The sequence below is a fragment of the Enhydra lutris genome, unplaced genomic scaffold, assembly GCF_002288905.1.
Source record: "Enhydra lutris kenyoni isolate GAN:26980312 unplaced genomic scaffold, ASM228890v2 scaffoldscaffold66, whole genome shotgun sequence".
Lineage (NCBI taxonomy): Eukaryota > Metazoa > Chordata > Mammalia > Carnivora > Mustelidae > Enhydra > Enhydra lutris.
The window spans coordinates 14,673,182-14,698,525 of NW_019154150.1; the positions used below are offsets into that span (position 1 = coordinate 14,673,182).

Genomic DNA, 25,344 nt, shown 5'->3' on the forward strand with positions numbered 1-25,344 from the left:
TCTTTAGGGTCTAGCTTAAATGGAGAGAGCTGGATTCTCACTCATGCCTCTGCATTCAGTATGCTGAGATGTCATGTCATGGAGCCTCTGGAAAACTTCGCAGTCTACTCATGAGAGAATGAGAGTGGAAAAGGCAGGTGGCCCCATGTTTTACTATGAAAATAGGTCTGAGCTTGTACATACCCTAAAAGGAGCTCAGAGACCCCCGGGGGTCCCTGCACCATACTTTGAGAGCCATCGATAAAGAGAAAGGACTCCAAAGACTTTAAGAGGGGACCTAATCATCCCTTTGTATGTGTCCCAATAGAACCCAGAAGACCCTTCCTTCACTAAATCCTTGAGAAATATATTGGGAGAGAAATATAAACATTTTTTAAGATTTTTATTTATTTATTTGATAAAGAGAGAGAGAGACTGAGAGAGAGAATACAAGCAGGGGGAGTGGGAGAGGGAGAAGCAGGCTTCCCACTGAGCAGGAAGCCTGACACTGGTTCGATCCCATCATGACCCGAGCCAAAGCCAGACGCTTAATGACCGAGCCACCCAGGCACCCCTAAACATGTTTTAAAAGCACGTGAGTGGCTTTTCTCTGTAGATTGTAGAGTGGGCAATGTTTGTTTCAATGGGAATGGCGGGACCCCAGGATGGTCTGATCATACAGCTCTTGACTGCAAAGAGTCAAGATGGGCATGGTTACCATGATAGCCAGCAGGGATGGTGAGACTAAACAGAATGTGCTCACCTCAGGGATATTGAAGTGGGGCTACTTAATGGTGTAATCTGTACTACTAACATAGATAACTGTGTACTAAATACTATTTGATCTGTATGACCCTCCCTCCCCACACAAAAAAGTTTAGGTCTAAAAAACAGAGGTGTAATTTGAAATACCATGATGGAAAATCATGGCCCCTCACCCAAGTGCCACACCAAAGACAGACCAGGAGTCTTTGAATGAGGAGGAGGCCCAAATGCCCATGAGAAGAAAATACTTCCACCAAACACAGAAACTTACTGTGTGTCTTCCTCCTGGTATTTTCCAAAAAGACTTGAAACCATTGATCAAAGTAACAGTGCACCAGGGAAAGGGAAATTTCTGGACTGTCAGGGGGACTACTTGGCACTGGCTTTGAAATAACAAACCCAGACTGACTTTAAACAAAAGACGTTGCAAAACGACAATGGATTACCACAGGCTTCGTCAGTTGGTGTCTTAAAATTGCACGTGCTTTTCCAGATGTGGTCTCCTTACTGGAGTAAATCAACCTTCTTAGCATCTGGTGTGTGTAACTTGTTATTTGGCAAGTGCATTTTTAAAAGATTTTTATCTATTTATTTATTTGAGAGAGAGAGAGAGCATGAGAGGGGAGAAGTCAGAGGGAGAAGCAGACTCCCTGCTGAGCAGGGAGACAGATACAGAGCTCCATCCCAGGACTCCAGGATCATGACCTGAGCGGAAGGCAGTTGCTTAACCAATGGAGCTCCCCAGGTGCCCTGGCAAATGCATTTTTCTTTATCTCTGGACATGGGTTGGGGGGAAATCAGGGTTGTTGTTTTTTTTCACCTGATAAGGTGAGTAGTGGACTTTCAAATTTTGCCTCAGGGTTATATGCACTCTGGCTCTGTGCCACAGTTCAGCTCATAGCGACATTGACCCTCTCATCATCCTACAGGGTATCACACAGTTTCATTATATTAAAGCCATAATGCTGATAGAATCAGGAAAGATGGAAATAACAGGTCCGCTAGATTCCCTGGTAATACATATTTACCCTGTGAGAGTAGGATATGAATCTTAAGAAACTCTAAGAAAATTCAGATACCTTTTATTTGGTCGAATTTTCCGATAAGCCAGTGGTCCCTACTTCAAAGCCAAGAGGAAATTACCACACCTTGTATCTCTACCACTAAAAAAGATGCACACTGTTTGCTGGACCTCTTTGGATTTCTGAAGCAAGATATTCAGATGTGTTACTCTGAGTTTGCTAAATTATATGAAAAGGATCTCAAATTTGAGTGGAACCAGGAACCAAAGAGCCTCTCCAGCCTGTCCAGGCCAATGAGCAAAGAGCTCTGGGATTTAGTCCATGTACTCCAATGGATGCGATGCCGTTCCAAGTGTTGGTGTCAGATCCACATGGATCCTGTAGTCAGCTGTGACCACACTAGCCCAGGGCTGGTGCCCATGAATTTGAAACAGAGCACCCTCTCTCCATCAGGTAACCAGCTTTGAGAAACAGTTCTTTGAGGCCCCTGGTAGATACCATTAAGATAGTAAGTAACCTTGGGATATGAGACGCTTATCATGAACTGAGTTTTAGGATCTACCAAACCACTAAGATGGGTGTGTCCAGTGTTAGTACCACCTTGCTAATTGTAGGTCCTGAAGGCATCAGTGAGCTGCCTGAGCAGGTCGGTTAAACTCCCAGCATGACAACGATTGATGCATAGAAACCCTCCCGTTTTTAAAAAAACGCTTTAATTTTTTTTTAAAGATTTTATTCATTTATTTGACAGAGAGAGAGATCACAAGTAGGCAGAGAGGCAGGCAGAGAGAGAAGGGGAAGCAGGCTCCCTGCTGAGCAGAGAGCCCCATGCGGGGCTTGATCCCAGGCTCCTGAGATCATGACCTGAGCTGAAGGCAGAGGCTTAACCCACTGAGCCACCCAGGCACCCCAAAAAAATGCTTTAATTTTTAAAGCAATCTCAACACCCAACATAGGGCTCTAACTCATGACCCTAAGATCAAGAGTCCTCTACCACTAAGCCAGCCAGGAGACCCTAGAAACCCCTTTTTAACCCACAGCTTTTTCCTCTTGGGGAGTTCCTTTTGACCAGTTGACGGTTGAAGAAAAATTCAAGGCTGGCTTATATTGTTCTCTGCAAGGTTTCTTGGAACCCACCGGAAGTGGGCTGCCTTAGCATTACAGGTATGAAAGACAAAGAAAGATGGCTTTTGAAAACTAAAGGAAGGAAAATCCTTCCAGTGGGGGAACTTTGAAAAAGTGAATCCACTTTTCTAAATAGAGAAAAGCCCAGAAATAAAGAGCAAACAAGATTCATGGGCAGTGTGTAATGGTCACAAGAAGTGAAAGCTTCCTTGAACATCATTCCTCTCTTATAATCTTAGCCTGATGCACTTACTGCAACACTCTCCCGCACACTCCTCCACTGTGCCCCTTCCAGGCCCTTCTGCTCTGCCCTCTAAACCTCCAGCCCATCATCAGCCAAACCCCCTGAACACAGAGCTGCTCCTACCAACCCCTCAGGCATTTTTCTCCCACACCCCAAATGGTTTTGTCATCCTCCACCGCTCTCAGCTTCTTTTTACTTTCCCAATCACTAAAATTCCTCTCCTGTGTCTACCCTAAACTACCCCGAACCTACCTCTCTTTCTTCATTAAACCCAATAGGAAAAAACTAACGTGGGTGAAATCCAACTTTCTTCTTCCCTTTATGCCAACATGAAACAGAGGATTGTGGTCAGGGAAAAACACGCAATCACACGGATCGAGCTCTATTTAAATTTATAACCCACACATCTAAAATGGTCCTTCAGACCTCCAGGAAATCCTACATTTTCTTAGACGATTCACTTTTCCCTTTTTGAGCAGTTCCTCTCTCCTGCAGCTTCTGATGTTCTCATCACTACCCTCACTCTCAGTGGAAATACTGAATCAAGCCACTTACACCTATCTGAATCCATGAGCCCTCTCTCCCCCCTTACACAGTGGATGGGAGGCGCCACTCCCCTCGCCCATACACACTTGTTCCCCTGATCCATCCTCTCTCTCCTGCATCATCAATTTGCTCCTCCAGCATTAACTTAATATATTCTATCTTTTTCTCTCATTAGATGCAATTTCATGAAAATAAATTAGGAAATTTGATGAAATTGTTGTATTTTTACCAAAATTCAGACTTACAACATGGCCTCAAACATAGAAAAGTTTAATAAAACAATAACCAAAGAAGACATTGAAAAATTTACAAAAGACCTGGAGTCCCTCAAAAAGCTAAGTCAAGATATGTTTTGTGAACTCAGCTTCATGAATAATTTGTACATTTTTTAAAAAGATTTTATTTATTTATTTGAGCACAAGATAGTACGAGTACGAGCATGAGTGGGGGGAACAACAGAGGGAGAGGGAGAAGCAGACTCCCCGCAGAGCAGAGAGCCCAATGGGGGACTCGATCCCATCACCCTGAGATCAAGACCTGAGCTGAAGATAGATGCTTAACTGACTGAGCCACCCAGACACCCAATAACATGTACCTTTTTTAAAAAAAATTTTTATTTCTTTTCAGTGTAACAGTATTCATTGTTTTTGCACCGCACCCAGTGCTCCATGCAATCCATGCCCTCTCCAATACCCACCACCTGGTTCCCCCAACCTCTCACCCCCTGCCCCTTCAAAACCCTCAGATTGTTTCCCAGAGTCCATAGTCTCTCATGGTTCACCTCCCCTTCCAATTTCCCTCAACTCCCTTCTCCTCTCTATCTCCCCTTGTCCTCCATGATATTTGTTATGCTCCACAAATAAGTGAAACCATATGATAATTGACTCTCTCTGCTTGACTTATTTCACTCAGCATGATCTCTTCCAGTCCCGTCCATGTTGCTACAAAATTTGGGTATTCATCCTTTCTGATGGAGGCATAATACTCCATAGTGTATATGGACCACATCTTCCTTATCCATTCGTCCGTTGAAGGGCATCTTGGTTCTTTCCACAGTTTGGCTACCGTGGCCATTGCTGCTATAAACATTGGGGTACAGATGGCCCTTCTTTTCACTACATCTGTATCTTTGGGGTAAATACCCAGTAGTACAATGGCAGGGTCATAGGGAAGCTCTATTTTTAATTTCTTGAGGAATCTCTACACTGTTCTCCAAAGTGGCTGCACCAACTTGCATTCCCACCAACAGTGGAAGAGGGTTCCCCTTTCTCCACATCCTCTCCAACACATGTTGTTTCCTGTCTTGCTAATTTTGGCCATTCTAACTGGTGTAAGGTGGTATCTCAATGTGGTTTTAATTTGAATCTCCCTGATGGCTAGTGATGATGAACATTTTTTCATAACGTGTACCTTTTAAATTGAAGTATAGTTGACACACACACGTTCCATTAGTTTCAGGTGTACAACATAGTGGTTGCACAGCCTATACCTCGTGCTCTGCTCACCACACGTGCAACTCCCATCTGTCACGGTACAGCTCTATTAAGATACCATTGACTAGATTCCCTATGCTGTGCCTTTTATTTCTGTGACTTACTCATTCTAGAACTGGAAGCCTGTATCTCCCACCTGACCCATCCCTCCACCCTCCTCCCCTCTGGCAACCACCAGTTTGTTCTCCGTACTTATGGGTCTGTTTCTGCCTTGTTTGTTTGTTTTGTTTTGTTTTTTAGATTCCACTTGCAAGTGAAATCATATGGCAGTTGTCTTTCCGTAACTTATTTCACGTAGCATAATACCAAAACTCGGTACTTTTTAGGTAACTTGTCAGAAAAGGACGTCTCGCCTTTTAGAGAGACACACTGAAATATTTATAAATGAGATTATATGTTGTCTGGGATTGGGATTTGCTTCAAAATAATTTAAAGGATGAGGGAATTGAGTGAGGATGGAAAAAGGTGGGCTCTGCCCTGATCCTTGTGGAAGTTGGCGATGAATACATGGAGCCCATGATACAATTCTATTTTCATGTTCGGAAATTTTTTTATAGTTTCTTAAAAAAATTGCTGAATGTGTTGGTGATGGCTGTTGGAATTTCAGGGCCTCTAGAGTTATATTATCCACATCATCTCTTTATAAAGAGGAAGAAGGGGTGCCTGGGTGGCTCAGTGGGTTAAGCCTCTGCCTTCAGCTCAGGTCATGGTCTCAGGGTCCTGGGATTGAGCCCCACATCAGGCTCTCTGCCCAGTAGGGAGCCTGCTTCCCCCTCTCTCTCTGCCTGCCTCTCTGCCTACTTGTGATCTCTAGCTCTTCTCTCTGCCAAGTAAATAAGTATAAACCTTTAAAAACATATCAAAATAAATAAAAATAAAAAGGGGAAGGAGAGGGGACTCCTAGATGTCTCAGTTGGTGGAGCGTGTGATTCTTGATCTCAGGGTCATGAGTTCAAGCCCCACCTTGGATGTAGAGATTACTTAAAAGTAAAATCTTTTACGGCACTTGAGTGGCTCAGTCAGTTAAATGACTGCCTTCAGCTCAGGTTGTGATCCTGGGGCCTTGGGATAGAGCCCTGTACTGCTGAGCGGGGAGTCCATCTCTTCCTCTCCATTGGCCTCTCCCTCAGCTCATGCTCTCTCTCTCAAATAAATGAAAAATCTTTAAAAAATTTTTTAAATCTTTCAAAAAATTTAGAAAATATAGAAAGAGGAAGAGAAACTAAGAAGAAATTAGAGAAACAAGGAACACTTAGGGAATCCTTTTTAAAAGTGTTTTCTCTGAATCGTTCAGAATTTTGCCTGAAACTCATGTCACGGTGGGCACTATGTGATTAATAAAACTTCACAGTTTTCTTCCAGTAATACAGTTTTTATTTAATTTTTCAGGACCCCAGAGAATTTTGACTACTAAAACAAAGGGAAAACAGTGTCCTGCTAGCAAAGTCCTAAATTCTCACAGTGGCATTGTTCTGTTTTTCAATTCTCAGTTCCATGCTATTCCTGTTCTTGTCAATTCCTATGACAGAAACAACCCTGTATTTTGCTTTCTGGTTAGAATTAGTAGCCCTTGATGGTTTTCTCAATTGTCTTGGATATTCGTATGTATTTATCCTTCCCTATGAACTGAAGGACACATTGTTGTTTCCTTAAAATAAAATTTCTTTGGCATCTGATTGGTTTAACCTAAAACCCACCTATCAGGGATGCCTGGGTGGCTCAGTTGGTTAAAGCAGCTGTGTTCAGCTCAGGTCATGATCCTGGGATCCTGGGATGGAGCCCAGCGTGGGGCTGCCCGCTCCGTGGAGGGCCTGCTTCTCCCTCTCCCTCCGCCTTCCACTCTGCCTACTTGTGCTCTCTCTCTAACACTCTGTCAAATAAATAAATAAAATCTTTTTTAAAAAATCCACTGATCAATTTGGGGGGATAAATGACATATCACAACAACAACTCTTTCCATCTGGTGAGCTTGGCTTACATGTAATGACTGTCCTTGGATCTTTGTGAACTCTAATTAAACTTGACAGCCCTACATTAGCTGTGCTTGGCTGGACATTGGGGGGTCTCCAGGTGGCCTTGACTGGAGAGATCCAGAGAGGCCAGAGGCCCAAGTGAGTCATCTGCAGGCCCAGCACAAGAGGTGACAAGAATAGCCAGATGGCTTTTCGGAAAATGTAAGCACTCAGATTTACCAGGGGAAGGGGTAGAACTTCCTGTAGATAGGTGTGCGTTGGACTCAGGCTGGGTGTGAACGGATTGAGAAAGGCGCGTGTAAGCAGTTAAGGACTGTGTTAATAGTGTCACCAAATAGTGACACCAAAGCTTTCTGTGTATGTTTCCATTTCTTAATGTATTGTGCCTTCTATTGTTATGTGTTTGCCCTTCCTAGGACTGTCAGTGTTTTAAAAATCATGCTCCTAGGATGCCTGGGTGGCTCAGTCGGTTAAGCATCTGCCTTCAGCTCAGGTCATGATCCCAGGTTTGTGAGATCAAGCCCCTCCTCAACCCCTGCTCAGCGGGGAACCTGCTTCTCCCTCTCCCTCTGTCTGCTGCTCCCCTTTCTCGTGCTCTTCTCTCTCTTTGACAAATAAATAAATTTTTTTAAAATCTTAAAAAAAAAAAAGAATCACATTGTTTTTGGTGTATTTTGTAAAGCCCAGAAAGTTGGACTTTCCTTTACCCAGTCTGAGAGTCTTCTCTTTCTGAAGGAGGATTTAACCTTTTGAAGTTTCCTATGATCCCCAGTTACACAGTGTCCTTCTTCTGGTCATGTTCTGTGTTTGACTTTATTATGCTTTATTGTTGTTCTCCTCTCTTGCTTTGCCTATGTGGCAGCTACTTTAATTCCTCTAGCAATAAGCATGCCCATCTACAAAATACGTCTTTTTTCTCCAAAATCATGCATTACCCAGAACCAAATCTTTAGACTTACCTTCCCTTTAAAAATGTTTTTAAAATGTATTTTTATTTTATTAAAGTATAGCTGGCATACAATGTTCCCCTAGTTTCAGATATAAGACAGAATGATTCAACTTCTCCATACGTTATGCACTGTTCCCCACAAGTGTCCATCACCACACAATGCTCTACCTGTGGTACCATTGACTGTATCCCCCTGACATGTTCATTCCATAATGAGAAGCCTGGACCTCCCCTGCCCCTTCGCCCATTTGCCCATCCCCCTGTCCCCCAAGACTTAATTTCCTTCTCCAACTTCCTCCCTCTCCACGGATTTTGTGGATATTGTACTTTCATTTCAAGTTATTAATTTTATTTATATTTAAATCATTTCTTCACAACCAGTGCATTAAACATTCTCATCGTATTATTAAAAGTTATTTTGACTTTAGGGGTACCCGAGTGGCTCAGTCGGTTAAGCATCTGCCTTCAGCTCATGTCATGGTCCCGGGGTCCTGGGATGGAGTCCCACCTCGGGCTCCCCACTCAGTGGGGAATATGCTTCTTCCTCTCCCTCTGCCCTCTCCCCAGCTCATGCTCTTGGACGTACACTCTCTCTCAAATAATCAAATAAAACCTTTTTTTAAAAAGTTATTTTGACTTTAAATGGTACCAGTTTTGATGTTACCATTATTTTTTTAAATAAACTTACTTTGGATTGTTTTAGATTTATAGAAAAATGGTAAAGATAGCACGAACACTTCTCATGCCCCACATCCAGTTTTCTCTGTTAACATCTTAGGATGGCACACTTGTCACAAATATTGAGACATAACTAAAGTCCACATTTTACTCAGATTTCCTTAGTTTTTACCAAATGTCCAGGAGCTCATCCAAAATACCAAGTTTAGTTTAGTTGTTGTGTCTCCTTAGGCTTCTCTTGGTTGTGACCGTTTATCAGACTTTTCTTGTTTTTGATGACCTTGACAGTTTTGAAGAACACTGGTTAGGTATTTTTAGAACATCACTCAGTTGAGATCTGTCTGATGTATTTCTTATGATTAGACTGGGGTTATGGGTTAAGGAAGGAGGACCACAGAGGTGAAGTGCCCTTCTCATCACATCATATCAGGGGTACCTGCTGTCAACATGACTTGTCACTGTTGACGTAGGTCTTGTTCACCTGGTGGAGGAGGTGCTTACCATGTTTCCCCACTGTAAAGTAACTATTTTTTCCTCTTTCTGTATGGAACTCTCTGGAAGGAAGTCACTATATTTAGCCCACACTTCCAGAGTGGGGAGTTATGCACCAACCCCCTTGAGAATGGAGATCTACATACTTTATTTGGAATTCTTCTGCATGGGAGATTTTTCTCCTGCTTCCCATGTATTTAGTTATTCAATCACTTATTTATGTCAGTGTGTATTCATGGCTATTTAATTTGTACTTTGGGTTATAATCCAAATGACTCAATACCACTTTATTTTTTGCTCAAATTGTCTCAGCTTTGACCATTTGGAATTCTTATAGCTGACCCCTGCCTCCTGTTGACATAACCCATCGCTGTGAGTTTTGTTTTGTCCTTTGAGCACTTCTTTTTCTTTTTTTAGATTGGTTTATTTATTTTAGGGGTGCCTGGGTGGCTCAGTCGGTTAAATGTCTGCCTCTGGCTCAGGTCATGATCTCAGGGTCCTGGGATCCAGCCCTGGGATCGAGCTGAGCAGGGAGCCTGCTTCTCCCTCTCCTCCCTGTTTGTGTGCTCTTTAGCTATCTGTCCCTCAGTCTCTCTTGAATAAATAAAATCTTAAAAAAAAAAAAGATTTATTGGGGCACCTGGGTGGTTCAGTGGGTTAAAACCTCTATCTTCGGCTCAGGTCATGATCCCAGGGTGCTGGGATCGAGCCCCACATCAGGCTATCTTCTCGGCGGGGAGCCTGCTTCCCTCTCTCTCTCTGCCTGCCTCTCTGCCTACCTATGATCTCTGTCTGTCAAATACATAAATAAAATCTTTTTTTAAAAAGATTTATTTATTTATTTTAGAGAGAGACAGAACGGGGTGGGAGGGGAAGAGCAAAAGGGAGAGGGATTCTCAAGCAGACTCCACAGTGAACACAAAGTCCAACTTGGAGCTCCATGCCATGACCTTGAGCCAAAGATCAAGAGTCAGACACTTACCCCACTGTGCCACCCCTGCAACCCAAACACATATGACATTTTCTCATTATTGTTTTACATGTAGTCTGTTAGCTTCTTTATTTACATCTATGTTTGTTTGTTTGTTTTCCTAGAGTACATCCTCAAGTCAGATTGATGTCTTGTTTTGATAAATAACCATATGTTTGTAAAATTTTAAAGGTAAATATGAAAGAAATCGAAACAGGTTTTAAAACTTCCATAACAATTGAGACAGGGAGGAAAAGAATAACATGTGTTCTCTCCAGGAACCTTTTGAAGTGGAGGGGGAAGGAGGAAGCAAGGACTTCATCAAGTTGTCTTAAGTTGTATGTCATCAATTCCGTTTGGCACTGGGATGTGCACCCCCCATGGAGGCTTCACACAGGGCTTCTGAATGGAAGCAAACCCCAGTTTGAGTTCTTCTCAGGAAGAAGATACACCCTCTCTGCAGCCTGTCCAAGATGACGAGCCACGGATGCTCCTGCACTTGGCCTTTGCCTTTGTGCTTTTGTCAGCAAGAACGTCATCTCATGTGGGATGGGCAGCTTTGTGTCTTGTCCCATGTGATAATTCAAGTCAAATGAAAGCCATGAGCACTTCGTGTTCCTGAAAGCCCTTCTTTGTTGCATCAGCTAACAAATAGGCTTAGGTTTTGGGGGTTTTTGTTTGTTTGTTTGTTTTTTAAAAGCTTGCTGCTACTGCTATACCGTCAATATAATTGGTCTGTGTTGGGGGGCTTGGGAGGAAGAGAGCAAACTGTTTCTGCCCTGCCATATTCCATTACCTAACTCCGCTTCATCTGTGCCAAGGTCTTACATTCTACATGGAGGCTGTTTCTTACAGGCATATATTTATTCCTGAACTCCAGTCAGAGAAACGGGAGTCTGTTCAAGTTGGGTCAACTACTTTCTATTGCTGAATGTGATAAATTTAGTAACAGCAGGGGAAAATGTTCTACTTGCTGATGCTGAGCTCTGCGAGACTGTTACTTTTGTTTTCTTTTCATAGCCCTTGCACCGCAGAAACCACTGACCCTGTTTCTCCTCACCTTATTTCCCAGCGTGACATAATTACGGTGTCTAAAGAAGTTTCCATGGATGTTCTTTGCTTGCTTTGACAGTACAGAGTCTGTGCTAACAAACATTGACCAAGATGCATAATGGTCATGGCGGGGTAAGTGTCTTAGTCTGGGTACCCCCCCAAAAGAAACTCCAGGGATTTCAAGCTACTTTTTTGGCGATCCCAAGAGAATTGGGCAGGAGAGCAAAGAACTGAGACAAGGAAAGAAAGATAGCCAATGAAGGACGTTTTATCAAGCAAAAATAACTGGAACTTAATCACGTGGAGGAAGTCGGGGAGCCAACACAAAACTGACATTGTCCTAAGGGGCAAGGCAATGGAGACTTCTGGAACAGGGTCTTCAATACCCCCAAACTTCTAGGCTGTCCTACTGAGCAGAACAGCCTTCAGTTGCCAGAAAAAGTGGAAGAGATGCAGGTGCTGGCTACTGACACAGGCTGCACTAAACTGTGAGGGGGACAGGGAAATTCCAGCTGTGTCCCTCACAACACGTTTTTCCAATTAAGTTAATTCAGATGACGCGATAGTGGGATGATCCTTGTACCTTGCCTGAGCCTAAGTACCAGCATCTTTCCTTGGTAACAGACTCCATCCCTAATCCTGTATAGTCATATGACCCAGCGCGGCCAATCAGATCACCTTATGCCTCCTCATGAAGCATAAAGTGAACTAAAACCATAAGCTTATACTTTGAATTAGTAAAGCAATTTTTTCTTTATAATTTTCAAGGTAAATCAAATGAAAATGCATCTTTTGTGTGGTGTGTGTGTGTGTGTGTGTGTGTGTGTGTGTGTGTTTGTACCTGTTCTTCAGACCCTCCCTGCCCCCTATGGCAGAAAATGCTAGCTGAGTACCAAAATCTGTTCCCCTTTCTTCCTGGTTGCTCAGCTAGATGACATTGCCCAGCTTCCCTCTAGTGACTGTGGCCATGTAACTAAGACCTTTCGCCAGTGAAACTTGAGTGGGAGTGGTTTGTGTGTTCCTGCCAGGCCTGGCTCACAGAACCTCCCCTGCAGGTTCCTCCACGCTCTCTCCCCCAGCCCTTCACTGAGTTGGGCCATGCCCAGCGTGACCCAAGATGACGGAGCCAGAGTTTGCCCATTCAGTCCACAATCAGTCCCTTAGTGAAATATGTGGAACAGAGCTCCTCTACCAGTCTGGAATTACTCTCCATTGTTACTTGAGCAAAAGACAAACCACTGTGTCGAACTGTTACATTTTACATTTACTTACTACATCAGTTTAGCCCACTCAAACTCAAAAAATACGCTCCCTGACATCTCCCCTTGGACCTCCATGGACCCTGGATGAAGAATCCATGCTCAGGGGGAAGTGAAACAAAACATAAATATATACCACGAGGAAACAGGCAACTAGGAGAATATTGGCCACACGTAAAATATCATGTACCAGAAAATCTTCAAGGTATATGAATTTGAAAAGACTTAGATGGGAGTAAATAAAGAATTAAAATAGCAGAGGTAGTTTCCTATCAGGATAAACCAACAGTGACACTCCAGAGTCATCCAGTGAAATGTGGATTCCTAGAACTTGGAGATAAGAAGTTGTTTTATGACAATATTAGCCAATAGGAATGAGTATACCATAATCAGAAAGTCATATAGGATACTCATTCCCTTGAGAATAATACTGTAGATCTTGAGAATAAATAGGGTCTCGCAGGGTTTGGATAGATGATCACTTCATAATGGGTTGTGGAAGAGAAGTTAAGGAAAGTTAGGACATATTCTCAAGGGTTTTTGTTTTTGTTTTTTTAAAGATTTTACTTATTTATTTGAGAGAGAGACAGTAAGAGAGAGCATGAGACGGGAGAAGGTCAGAGGGAGAAGCAGACTCTCGATGGAGCAGGGAGCCTGATGCAGGACTCGATCCCAGAACTCTGGGATCATGACCTGAGCTGAAGGCAGACGGTTAACAACTGAGCCACCCAGGCACCCTCTCAAGGTCTTTTAACACTGATATAAAAAACAGAAGTTACTACATTCTCCACCTCCAACAAGACAATGAAATGTTAATCAGTGAGTGTATTCTGGGTCAGATGGTTCTTTGGTAAGAGTCAGAGGATGGATCATTCGACAAATAATTATTGAGCAACTACTTTGTTCTAGACATTGTGCCAAGATTATACCTAGGAATAAAACTACCTTGTGAATCGAAAGAGGGAAGGCAGAAAATAAACAGCAATGAGTACATGTTATGATGTGTTGAATAAGAAAAAATAGAAGAGAGCAGGGGGAATTGGGTTGCCTAAGGGCCTTGCTGGGAAGGTGATGGGAAGGGCCATGTGGAGGAAGAGAATTTGGGGCGAAGGGAACAGTGTGCAATGCTGAGGTGAGAGTGTCTTTGGGTGTTCAGGGAATAGCAAAGAGATCATTATGCCTGTGGAGTGAAGGGAGTGAGTTGGAGGGAGGAGGGAAATGAGGCTGGGAGGTGGGGGTGCAGACCGTGTAGGTCTTATGGACAACTGGAAAGATATTTGCTTATTTTCTGGGGGAAATGGGGAGCTATTGGAGGGTTTTGAGAGAGGAGGACCATGAAATGAGCCGCATTTTACAAGGATTTTGGCTCCTGTGTTGACAATGGACTCTGGGAGAAGGGAGAGGATGAGAGGGGAGCAAGCAAGGTTTGGGGACGCTCTTGCAGGGCTCCAGGGGAAATGGATGGAGCAGGTTGAAAGCAATGAAGGTGGTGAGAAGTAGATTCTGAATTGTATCTGAAAGGTAGAACCAACAGAATCCCCGATAGGTTGGGAACAAAGAGAGAAGTTTAAAATGATTATAATGTTTCTGGCCTGAGCAACTGAAATCTAAAAGACTGGGAGAGTAGAACTACTTGGGGCAAGGCCAGCAGCTCAAGTTGGCGCATCAGAGGGTTGAGATGACTGCTAGACATCCAGACAGAAGTGCCAATTAGGCAGTTTGTTTACACGAGTCTGGAGTTCAGGAGGGAGAGTCCGGGCTGGAAGTGTAAAGTTGGAAGTTATCCACGTATAGATGGTGTTTAAAGCATCAGGACTAACACCAGCTATTAAAGAAGGTTTTGATATAAATCTATTTTTTTCTTACTTCCCACGAGCAGCTGGTCGGCATTATAAACACAAGGCTACACATCTTGATCCTAGGGTTCCTTTCCCACCCCAATCCTAACCTCCCCATTCTTCCTTTCTTCCAAGACTGGTTGATTCTCCTTTTCTTCACAGGACAAAAGCAATGTGTTGAATCAATCATAGGGGGCTAGAAGCCTGGATTGATTCTGATTTTGCCAATAGTGTGTGACTTCGGGTAAATTAATTTCTCTGAGGCTCCAATTTTCTCATTTATAAATTGCAGATGTTAATGGCTATCACACAGACTTGCTGCAGGGATTCAATGAAGTGATGTCGGTTCTAGTACAGTGCTTGGTGCATATATGTGCTCAGTAAATGTCAGGTTAAAACCCCGCGATAAGGGGCACCTGGGTGGTGTAGTCAGTTGGTAAACTGACTCTTGGTTTTGGCTCAGGTTGTGATCTCAGGGTCCCGGGGTCCAGCCCTATGTCAGGCTCTGCACTCGGCATGGAGTCCGCTTGGGATTCTCCTTCCCCACTCCCTCTACCTCTCTCTCAAATGAATAAACAAACCTTAATAAAAACAAACAAACCAGCCCTGGGATAAGACATTCAGTGACAACGTGGGTGTGGATATAACAGGATTGGATTTTTGTTCTTGTTTTTGTTCTGACAGGTTCAAGTTCTTTTCTTGGAGGATGTGTGTGGGGGAGGTGGTTATAAATGAGGAGCCCATGATCATTTGGGGGTGCTCTCAGTTCAGTTAACCTGATGCTTTATTTATGACTCCCTAGGTATTTATTAAATGAATAGAAAACATTTTCCCTTTTTTTGGGTCACATAGTAACCATGAAATAGTTACTAGAAATACTGATATTTTTTTAAAAGATTTTATTTATTTATGTGACAGACAGAGATCACAAGTAGGCAGAGAGGCAGGCAGAGAAAGAGGAGGGGAAGCAGGCTCCCTGCTGAGCAGAGAGCCCAATGTGGGGCTCAATCCCAGGACACTGGGATCACGACCTGAGCCGAAGGCAAACACTTAACCAACCGAGTCACCCATGTACCCAAGAAATACTGATTTTTTACAAAAAGATTTTATTTATTTATTTGGGAGAGAGCATGAGAGCACAAGCCAGGGGTAGGGGCAGAGGGAAAGGGAGAAGCAGACTTCCCGCTGAGGAGGGAGCCCCACTTGGGGCTCCATCCCAGGACCTCGGGATCACGTCCCAGGACCCCAGGATTGTGACCCGAACTGAAGGCAGACGCTCAACCAACTGAGCTACCCTGGCACCCCAGAAATACTGATTTTAATTAACCTTCAGTTTTGTGACCCTATGTTACACTCTACCCATTGAATTTGCAGGGGCCTGCTTATATGATGTGGGGTTTTAGTATGTTCCCGAAGTATTACTTGTAGCAGTAGTGGAGGTGCAAGTGGAGGTTGTGGGTGAGCCCTGCCATCTGGCCCTGAGTGCCGTCTGGGTTTCCTCAAACTGGCACACAGGCCACAGTCTGGCTCTTCCCTGAAATCCCAGCAGTGCCAGCTACTGTTTTTCTTGCTTCTGGGCCCTTTTCTGCTGCTGCCCTTTGCCCCTTACATGATTGGTTCCTGTTCCTCTTCTGGGTCACTTCCCTAGACAGATCCTCCCTGACCAACTGGTCTATTATAAATCCTCCTATGATTCTATTTCCAGTGCCCGCATGCTTTTCTTCTCAGCATCTGTCACAAACTAATTGAAGGTGCATATAGAGCATATTATCGGACTCTTCTACTGGGGTGAAAGGTTCACAGGGCCAAGACTGTATCAGTTTTGTTCACTATCACTCTAACCTATCCAGTACCCAGTGCACATACAAGTGAGCATGTAAACACACACCCATTGTTGATAAATGACTTATTTACATACTTTTAACAATTTCCTCTATATTTCACTCATTCTGGGTCAATTGATTGAGCATCTACTATGAGTCAAGCCCTATTGTTGCTGCTTAGAATGCAGCAACGAATAAAGCAAGCAAAAATCTCTGCCCGGAGGCTGCTTTTCTGCTGGTGAATCTGAGTGTTTTATATATGTCTCCGTGATACCTTCTCAGTTCACTTTTTTGCTCAGTGCCCACTTGGCCAATGGGAGCTAGGAGCTGGTGGATAAATGCTCCCTTCTTCCGTCTTGCATCCTTTTTTTCAAAGATTCATTTATTTATTTTAGAGAGAGCACAGGGGGAGGGGCATAAGAAGAGGGAGCGATAACACCAAGCTGACTCCATGATGAGCACAGAGCTTGGTGCAGGGCTCGTTCTCACAACCCTGAGATCATGACCTGAGCCAAAACCAAAAGTCAGATACTTAACCAAGTGCACCCCCCAGGTGCCCCCACGTCTTGCATTCTATGCAATTCCTCAGAGGTGCCGGGAGGACTGAGCCCTACTTGCTCATGGAGGAGACCACCTAGATTAAGCACCCTTGGATGGGTTTTCTCTCCCTGCCTGTTTCATTCTTTCTGGTCCTGATTCCTTTTCCTACCCCTGTTCCATGCAATCACTTCCCAAAAGAAACTACCTGCTCTTGAGTCCTCCTTTAACACTGCTTTTGAGGAGAACCCAAGCCAACAAAGCTAACGTTTTAATTCTTTTGTCAGGTCATTTTCTGCATGTCCATCTTGGGTCCCTGATTGTATTTTGGGTTTCTAAAGGGCAGGAATTACATATATACATATATTTTTTCCCCATAGCTACTTATTCAGGGCCTGGCAAATATCAGTGAACATATGCTGATTTTTATTTGATTTGACAGAAGGAAAGAATACAGTGCCTATCTGTGCCCTAAGGGAAGCCCAAGTCACTTCTGGTGTAGAGAACTATGCCCGATGCTGGGTAAGGCTGGGACCTGCCAGGCAATTAGTACTTTCTCTTCTGTATACCCATCTAGCTGCCCTCTTAGGTCGCTGCACCCTTGACTTCCAGAAGCAGCAGGTCACCAGCTGCTGAAGTAGCTCAGGGCACACAGCTGGGGGCTCACTCAAGGGGTCCTGCCTGCCACCTGCTCCTACCAAGCTGGGGATGGCAGAGGGAAACCAGCCCCTCCTCCTCCAGGATGGGATGCATGCGTCTGTCATCTGGTGCTGGAAACAGGATGTCAGGACCCTGTGCCCACAGGGCCACATTCAGGGAGTCATAATGAATGAATGGATGACTTCAAAATTTGGCACCAATCTTGACTGCACCTCATGGATATAGAGAGTGACAGGCAGCTGGTAAAGGTGCAAAGAGCATTGGACGTATTTGGCAGACAAGAGTTGTAGTTATGGGTCTACCACTAATTGGATGCTCCTTTGGTCATGTACCACTTTTCTGCCCGCAGTTTCCTGAAAATGAGAAGGTTGGACTAGATGATGTCAAAGATCCCCCAGCTCTAGGATTCTTAAATTACAGAATTGGAAGGAACCTGACCTGTCAGTTATACATCAAATAGTCAAATAGTTTATTATTATTTTATTTTTATTTATTTATATTATTTACTTTATTTTATTTTTATTATTATTATTTTTTAGTTTAAAAAACATGTTGCTAACAGCCCCATGTCTACTCTAAACCCACAAGGAGATAGCACCAGCACATTTGCTCTTACACATTCCCACTTAGCCCTGCCTACCTACATACCAATCTGGCATACACTCAATCACTTCTTTTGTAATTGAAAAATTTTAAAAGATTTTATTTATTTTTAAGTAATTTCCACACCCAGTGTGGGGCTCGAACTCACAACCCCGAGATCAAGAGTCGCATTCTCTAGCAACCAAGGCAGCCAGGAGTCTTTATAATTGAAATTTCTGTTGAGATTTAACCACAGGATATAATACACTTTGCCCAGTTTCCTCAATGATCACTTTTTGAAAACCTTGATACGTTATTACAACTAGAATATTAACATTGATACAATCCACCTCTTATTCAGATTTCCCCAGTCTTACTTGTACTTATTTCAGTGTATGTCAGTTCTATATAAATTTGATCACTTGCTCTAAGACCACAAGTTCTAAAAGCAGACGCACCTTGCCTTCCTCCCATCCAACCACATCCCCTGCTTGGTTTCTCAAAAGTATTTTTATTTGGAAATAATTTCAAAAGTACAGACATGTTTCAGTACATCTTGTACCCAGATTCACTGATTGTTAATATTTTGCCCATTTATTTTATTGTTTTTCCTATCAATATGTTTTTTTCTGAGTCCCTTGAAGTTGCACACATCATGCCTGCACAATACTTTAGTGTGTATTTCTAAGAATGGGGATATTCTTCTACATGACCATGGTCCAAGTTATCAACAGCAGTGAATTTAACATTGAGCCAATCATTTACTATCAGGATTCCAACTTTGTCCGCTGAAATATTCTTTCCAGCATTTTCCCTCCTCCAGTACAGGATTCAGATTAGGACAAGGTATCCCATTAAGTTTTCATGACTTTTTAGCAGCCTTTAATTTGGAACATTTAACCTTCTTTTTTTTTTTTTTTTTAAGATTTTATTTATTTATTTGACAGAGAGATCACAAGCAGGCAAAGAGGCAGGCAGAGAGAGAGGAGGAAGGAGGCTCCCTGCTGAGCAGAGAGCCCGATGCGGGGCTCGATCCCAGGACCCTGAGATCATGACCCGAGCCGAAGGCAGCGGCTTAACCCACTGAGCCACCCAGGCGCCCCTAACCTTATTCTGTCCTTTTTTTTCCTTTTTCTTTTTTTCTAATGTACATATGGTAATGTTTATTTATTTATTTTTATTGTGTTAGTCATCATACAGTACATCATTAGTTTTTGATGTAGTGTTCCATGGTTCATTGTTTGCTTATAACACCCAGTGCTCCATGCCACTCGTGCCATCCTAAATACCCATCACCAGGCTCACCCATTCCTCTATCCCCTCCCTTCTAAAACCCTCAGTTTGTTTCCTGGAATCCACAGTCTCTCATGCTTCATCTCCCCCTCTGATTCACCCCAATTCACTTTTCCTTTTCTTCTCCTAATGTCCTCTATGCTATTCCTTATGTTCCACATGTAAGTGAAACCATATGGTAATTGACTTTCTCTGCTTGACTTATTTCACTTAGCATAATCTCCTTTAGTCCTGTTCATGTTGATGCAGAAGTTGGGTATTCATCCTTTCTGATGGCTGAGTAATATTCCATTGTGTATATGGACCACATCTTTATCCATTCGTCTATTGAAGGACATACCAGCTCTTTCCAGTTTGGCTATTGTGGATATTGCTGCTATGAACATTGGTGTGCATATGGCCCTTCTTTTCACTACATCTGTATCTTTGGGGTGATCACCACTGTGATACCACTGTATCACCAGTAGTGCAATTGCTGGGTCATAGAGTAGCTCTATTTTTAATTTTTAAAAAAGATTTTATTTATTTGACAGAGAGAGACACAGCGAGAAAGGGACTACAAGCAGGTGGAGCATGAGAGGGAGAAGCAGGCTTCTGGCCAAGCAGGGAGCCCAGTGCGGGGCTCAATCCCAGGACCCTGGGATCATGACCTGAGCAGAAGGCAGACCCTTAATGACTGGGCCACCTAGGTGCTGCTATTTTTAATTTTTTGAGGAACCTCCACACTGCTTTCCAAAGTGGTCGCTCCAATTTGCATTCCCCCCAACAGTGTAAGGAGGTTCCCCTTTCTCCACGACTTCTCCAATATTAGTTGTTTCTTGCCTTGTCAATTTCTGCATTCTAATAGGTATAAGATGGTATCTCAATGTGGTTTTGATTTGAATTTCCCTGATGGCTACTGATAATGAACACTTTTTCATGTGTCTGTTAGCCATTTGTATGTCTTCTTTAGAGAAGTGTCTGCTTAGGTCTTCTGCCAGTTTTTTGACCCAATTGTTTTTTGGGTGTTGAGTTTGAGATTCTTTACAGATCTTGGATATCAACCCTTTGTCTGTAGTGTCATTTGCATATCTTCTCCCATTCTGGGGGATACCTCTTTGTTTTTTTGACTGTTTCCTTTGCTGTGCAGAAGCTTCCTATCTTGATGAAGTCCCAAAAGTTCATTTTCGCTTTTGTTTCCCTTGCCTTTGGAGACATGTCTTGAAAGCCCAGTGTGGGACTTGAACTCACTACGCGGGGATCAACACCTGAGCTGAAACCAAAAGTCAGACACTTCATTAACTGAGCCACCCGGACTCCCCTCTTTTGTCTTTTATGACGTTGACACATTTGAAGAATACAGCCTCTGACCCTTTTTACTAGATGTTCCTCATTTGGGGTTTTTCTGAGGTTTCATCATCGTCAGATTCAGGTTATGCAGTTTCCCCGGAATACTGCGTAGATGAAGATGAAGCGTTCTGAGGACATGGTACCCGTCTACTCTCATTCATGATGTTAATTTTGACCACCTGGTCAAGGTGTTGTCTGCCGGCTCCTTTATAAATATTTCCCCCTTGCTATTAATGAGCCTAAGCCATCAATGGAGAGACACATTAAGCGAAGCAAATATCTGCTCTTCAATTAAATCCGCTCTAGTGTTAGCATCCGGGGATGATTCTTGCCTGAATGAATCTTCACGGTACACTTCAAGTCCTCTTCCAGTATTTGAAACCAGGTTTTCTATGGTTCAGCTTTCTTACGTCTTTGGTTTTGGTTAGAGTCCTCTCCGTGCCTTCCCAACATCCTCTACGACCTTTGGGCAGAGAATGGGCCAAAGTAGCACTCAGCAGCCCTAAGTGGAAATGAGCTAACTGGGCTGTTCCGAGTTAAACTGTCCATTGGTGATTTGCATAATATAATGGCCTGTGAGCACTTAATTCCTGGATCCTTTTCTGATTCCGCTCCCCCCCCACCCAACCCTCGGCATTCCCCGACCTAGAGGTCGGTGGCATTTTGTTCAGACTCTCCATTGACATACCCCTCCTCCACCGCCACTCCCCAGCACCCGGCGGTGTCCTTCCCCTGCTTGAGCCTCAGGTTTGCTTCCTAGGAGACCGCCCAACCTGCAGGAACGCACCTGGACTTCCACTGCTTTAGTGGCAAACAGCGCACGTGCTCCCCGTAGACTGAACCTAGACGGACGCCGAGAAGCGCTAGAAGTAAATAAGCGCTCGGGAAGCGGTGTGATAGGTTTCCCCCACCCAGGTATTCGAATCGACCTGTACTTTTCCAAGCCCCGTGGCGCAGGTGAAAGCGAGGGGCGGGACCAGGACGGCGGCTGCAGGGCAGAGGGGCGCGGCTCCCGGAGCAACCCGCGCCCTCCGCGGGGCGTGCATCCTGGAGGGCCGCCCGCAGGTGGCGGCGCAGGCCGGCGGGCGGGCGGGGCGGTGGAAGGGGAGGGCTCGGCGCGCGTCGGGCGGTGACGGCAGCGCGGAGGGGAGGTGCGAGCCGCCCGCCCGCGGGGGAGCCATGGCGAGAGGCCGCGCCGCGGCGCCCGCATCAGTGCCCGCGTCTGCAGCAGCGCCCCCGCCCGCCGCCCCGGGGCCCACCCCGCCGCCGTGCCCGCGCGCCCCGAGCCCGTGACGCCTGCGCGCCACGAGCGAGGCGCCCCCGGAGAGGGGCTGCGCGCGGGAGGGAGCGCGGGGCAGCCCGAGCACGAGCGCGGGGCAGCCCGAGCACCTCGACGACCCTCGCGTCCCGGAACCGCGGACCCCGAGCCCCCGAGCGCCAAGTCGGCGGCGAGCAGCAGGAGGGGGCGCCGAAGCCGAACCCAGCCGCGTGCACCCCGGTGACGCCCGGCCGGCAGCTGCGGAGGGAACCGGAGCCGCCGGGCGGCCGGGGCCGAGCAGAGGACAACGAAGAGGAGGCGGCCGGCAGAACGGAGCGCCGGGAGAGCCCCGCGCGGGAGGCCCCCGGGACCGCGCCTGAGACGGGGCCGCGCTCTGTGCGCCTCTCGCGGGTAAGACCCGGGGCCGCGCATCGGGCCCGGGGGGTGGATGGGGAGGGATACCAGTGTTCGTGGAGTCTGGGCGCGTGATGCGGCAGTGGCGGCGGCGGGAGAGGCTGGGCTACGGGACCCTGAGGCAGTACCCTTCCTGCATTGGCCCTACCTGAGGGAGACCCTCGCGGGGCCCCAAAAGGTGCCCGTAGCCATGGTGTCGGTCACACCGCGTGGCCCGGATTCCGGGTTTCGGCACTCGGAGATGACAGTGAGGCGACCTTCAGAGAGCCCCGATCTGAGCCAGGCCAGAGAGTGAGTAGCACCCCGGTTCCCACTCACCCGCAAAACTAATGTAAATTACATCATCTGAGTGTGTCTGGGACCGAACGGGTGGCTTTTAGGAACCTTCCTTTCAGTTCTGAGAGTTAACAAGTTTACTTTTGTCACTTTTTTGACATGGGTTTTTTAAATCCTTTTCGAATCTTCAAGGTCAGCCTCTTGCAGGTGGAAACAAATGTGATGAAGTGTGGTTTCTTCTTTTGTTAAGTTGTGTTTAGGGAAGCCCAGCTGCTCCCGGGCTGGCGTTCCCGGTGCACGAGAGCCTTTGAAGCCTCTGTGCTTCAAGCCCTTCCCTGCACTTGCTCAGAAACCGAAATCAGCCATCACTTTGAGCGCCTCCGAAGTTTAAGTGGTTTGGCCTCCGATTGCTTTGTTTAAACAGTTTTCTGATTTTCTTCCCCAGAACTTAATGGCTTCAAACAAATACGTAACTGGTGTCTGCCAGTCTGTAGGCTGATGGGTACCCTTTCCTGGAGCATCTTTTGTTTATCTGTGGCAGGGATAAACAAGGGATATCAGACAGGGGGACAAGCTAGGAACAGGGTCCTTTTCAGTTTGCAACTGCAAGAGCAGCAGAGAGGTGGTTGGCCAGATTGAACAATGCTCAGTCCTGAGCAGTCTGCACTGGGGAGGGTCAATGCCCCCCTCCCCCTGTGGCGGACAGGACGTTTGCCTGGCAGTTTGAGTTGGACCTGGAGTGACAGATGGCACCTTCCTCTTTTTCCTGGTTTGGAAAGATCACACTTGTGTGCCCTTTGATCTCTGACCCTAGTTTTATCACAGAGGTGCCCTGACAAACATAGGCCACCTGGAGAGCCGAGCAGGGCTGGGGGTTGCTGAGCTGGGTTAGAAAGCCCAGCAGGTTTGGCAAGAGTTGGGTCTCAGCTTGACCCCAGCATGAGCCTGTTCCTGTTCAACTCCCCAGGGGCCTGTGAGATTTGGTTTCCCATCCCCAGCTCTTCCTGGAGGGTGTCCCTACCCTGGCTGTGTTGCTGATGTTCTTTCTGAAAGGACACAGGCTTTTTTAAAAGATTTATTTATTTATTAGAGAGAGAGTGCTTGTGTGGGAGCATGGGCCAGCCTGGTGGAGGGAGCAGTGGGAGGAGGAAGGAGAATTCCCAAGCAGACTACGAAGTGAGTACTGAGTCTGATTTGGGGGGGTGGGCTTCGTCCCAGGACCCAAGACCATGACCTGAGCCTAAATCAAGAATCTGCTGTTCAACACACTGAACCATCCAGGTGCCCCAGGACGCAGGCCTTTGGGTGGAAGACCTGGATTCAAATTCCAGCTCTTGTCTCTTTTGTGACCTTGGGCCCTTATTTAACCCCTGTGACCTGGCTTTCCCTTCTCTGGAATTGCCTGTCTCCCCAGAACAAACAAAACTCATGGAATTATTATAAGGATTAAAGAGTGTTTTAAATGAAAGTGTTCGTAAAAGTTTGACTAAATGATGTGAGAGGGTTTTCAGGTCTCATTCCAACATGACTAGGTGTGTCACTTGGTGACCTTTTTCAGCACTAACAGAGATAAATAAAGCAGATATTATAATACTAATTATCTTTCTTACAATTTTGCTGTGAAGGTCAAATCAGATCACATAAAAGGGTGTTGAGGGACACCTGGGGGAGTTGAGTCCATTAAGCGTCCGACTCTTGATTTCAGCTTAGGTCATGATCTCAGGGTTGTGAGTTTGAGCCCCAGGTCAGGTTCTGTGCTGGGCTGGAGCCTGCCTAAGATTCTCCCTCTGCCCCCTTCTTCCAAAAGGGGCTTTGAAAATAAATGAGCAGTACTTGGCGTTGAAAGGAGTTCCTCAACTTTGTTTCCAAACTAACAGTGCCTTACCATTTGCCATCTGATGTGGATTTCCTTCTGGTCATTGCTTCTTAAGCCCTAGCCTCTGACCTGGCACACAGTAGGTCTCTAATTGTTAGATGACTCTTGAGTTGACCATCTCACATAGGTTCTTAGATTTTATTTTTCAGTCTCAAGGGAGTGTCTTTTGTCTAGAGACACAATGTTGAATAGGCCTTCTGGTTCCTCCCCCCGTTTTTGGGAACAAATACTACCCATTCTGACTTGCTCCCTTATTAGGTGTGTCCAAATGGAGGCCACCTGCAGTGTTGAAAAATTCAGTGTTTTAAGAGACAGTAACTAATAGCATATGCGTAAATCTGGATGCCTCCAAGCTACATATAATGCCAGTGATGAGCAGCTGCTTAAAGAAATGCTTTGACGTGTGTTTTATGGAGGGACGTGTGGCTTTATGATTCATTGAGAAGCTCATTTAATTATGTGTTTGTTAGGAGTGCACCTGAGGTGGAAGAGGATGGCACACAGGTGGAAGGCTAGCTCTTAACAACCTTGTTTGGCTTCTGGTCCTGCATTCGGGAAGAGCTGCTCCCAGCCTCACCTGGTTAATGGGAGGAGGGCTGTAAATCTCTTAGAAGACTAACAGCGCAGTGACTTCTAGGAGCCACTTACAGCCAGGTCTCAAGCTATGAAATGGATCATGTTGATACTTCTTAAACCTGCCCCATAATCTTCAGGGCAAAGGAACCCTGGAAAGGGGGATTTCGGGGCATAGCCTGAGGTTTTTGGCACTTATCAGGTAATTTTTCAATGTGCATTCACCGATTCCTTTGATGGAGAATAGGATGCAGGATTCATCTGTTTTAATATAAAAATGCTTTAAGTTATTGTCTTAATTCAAAAAGCACCCAAGGAAGATGCACCTTATTTTCCC

At 45.2% G+C, this 25,344-nt stretch overlaps 1 protein-coding gene across 1 annotated transcript in view; it reads left to right on the forward strand.

Moving 5' to 3' along the window:
* Positions 1 to 21,947: 21,947 nt before the first annotated feature.
* LOC111158987 (trafficking kinesin protein 1) overlaps positions 21,948 to 25,344 on the forward strand; it is a 183,955-nt gene continuing 180,558 nt past the window's right edge. The window contains exon 1 of the mRNA XM_022521337.1: positions 21,948 to 22,279. The gene's annotated coding sequence lies outside the window, so the exon portion shown is untranslated. The remainder of the gene's footprint in view (positions 22,280 to 25,344) is intronic.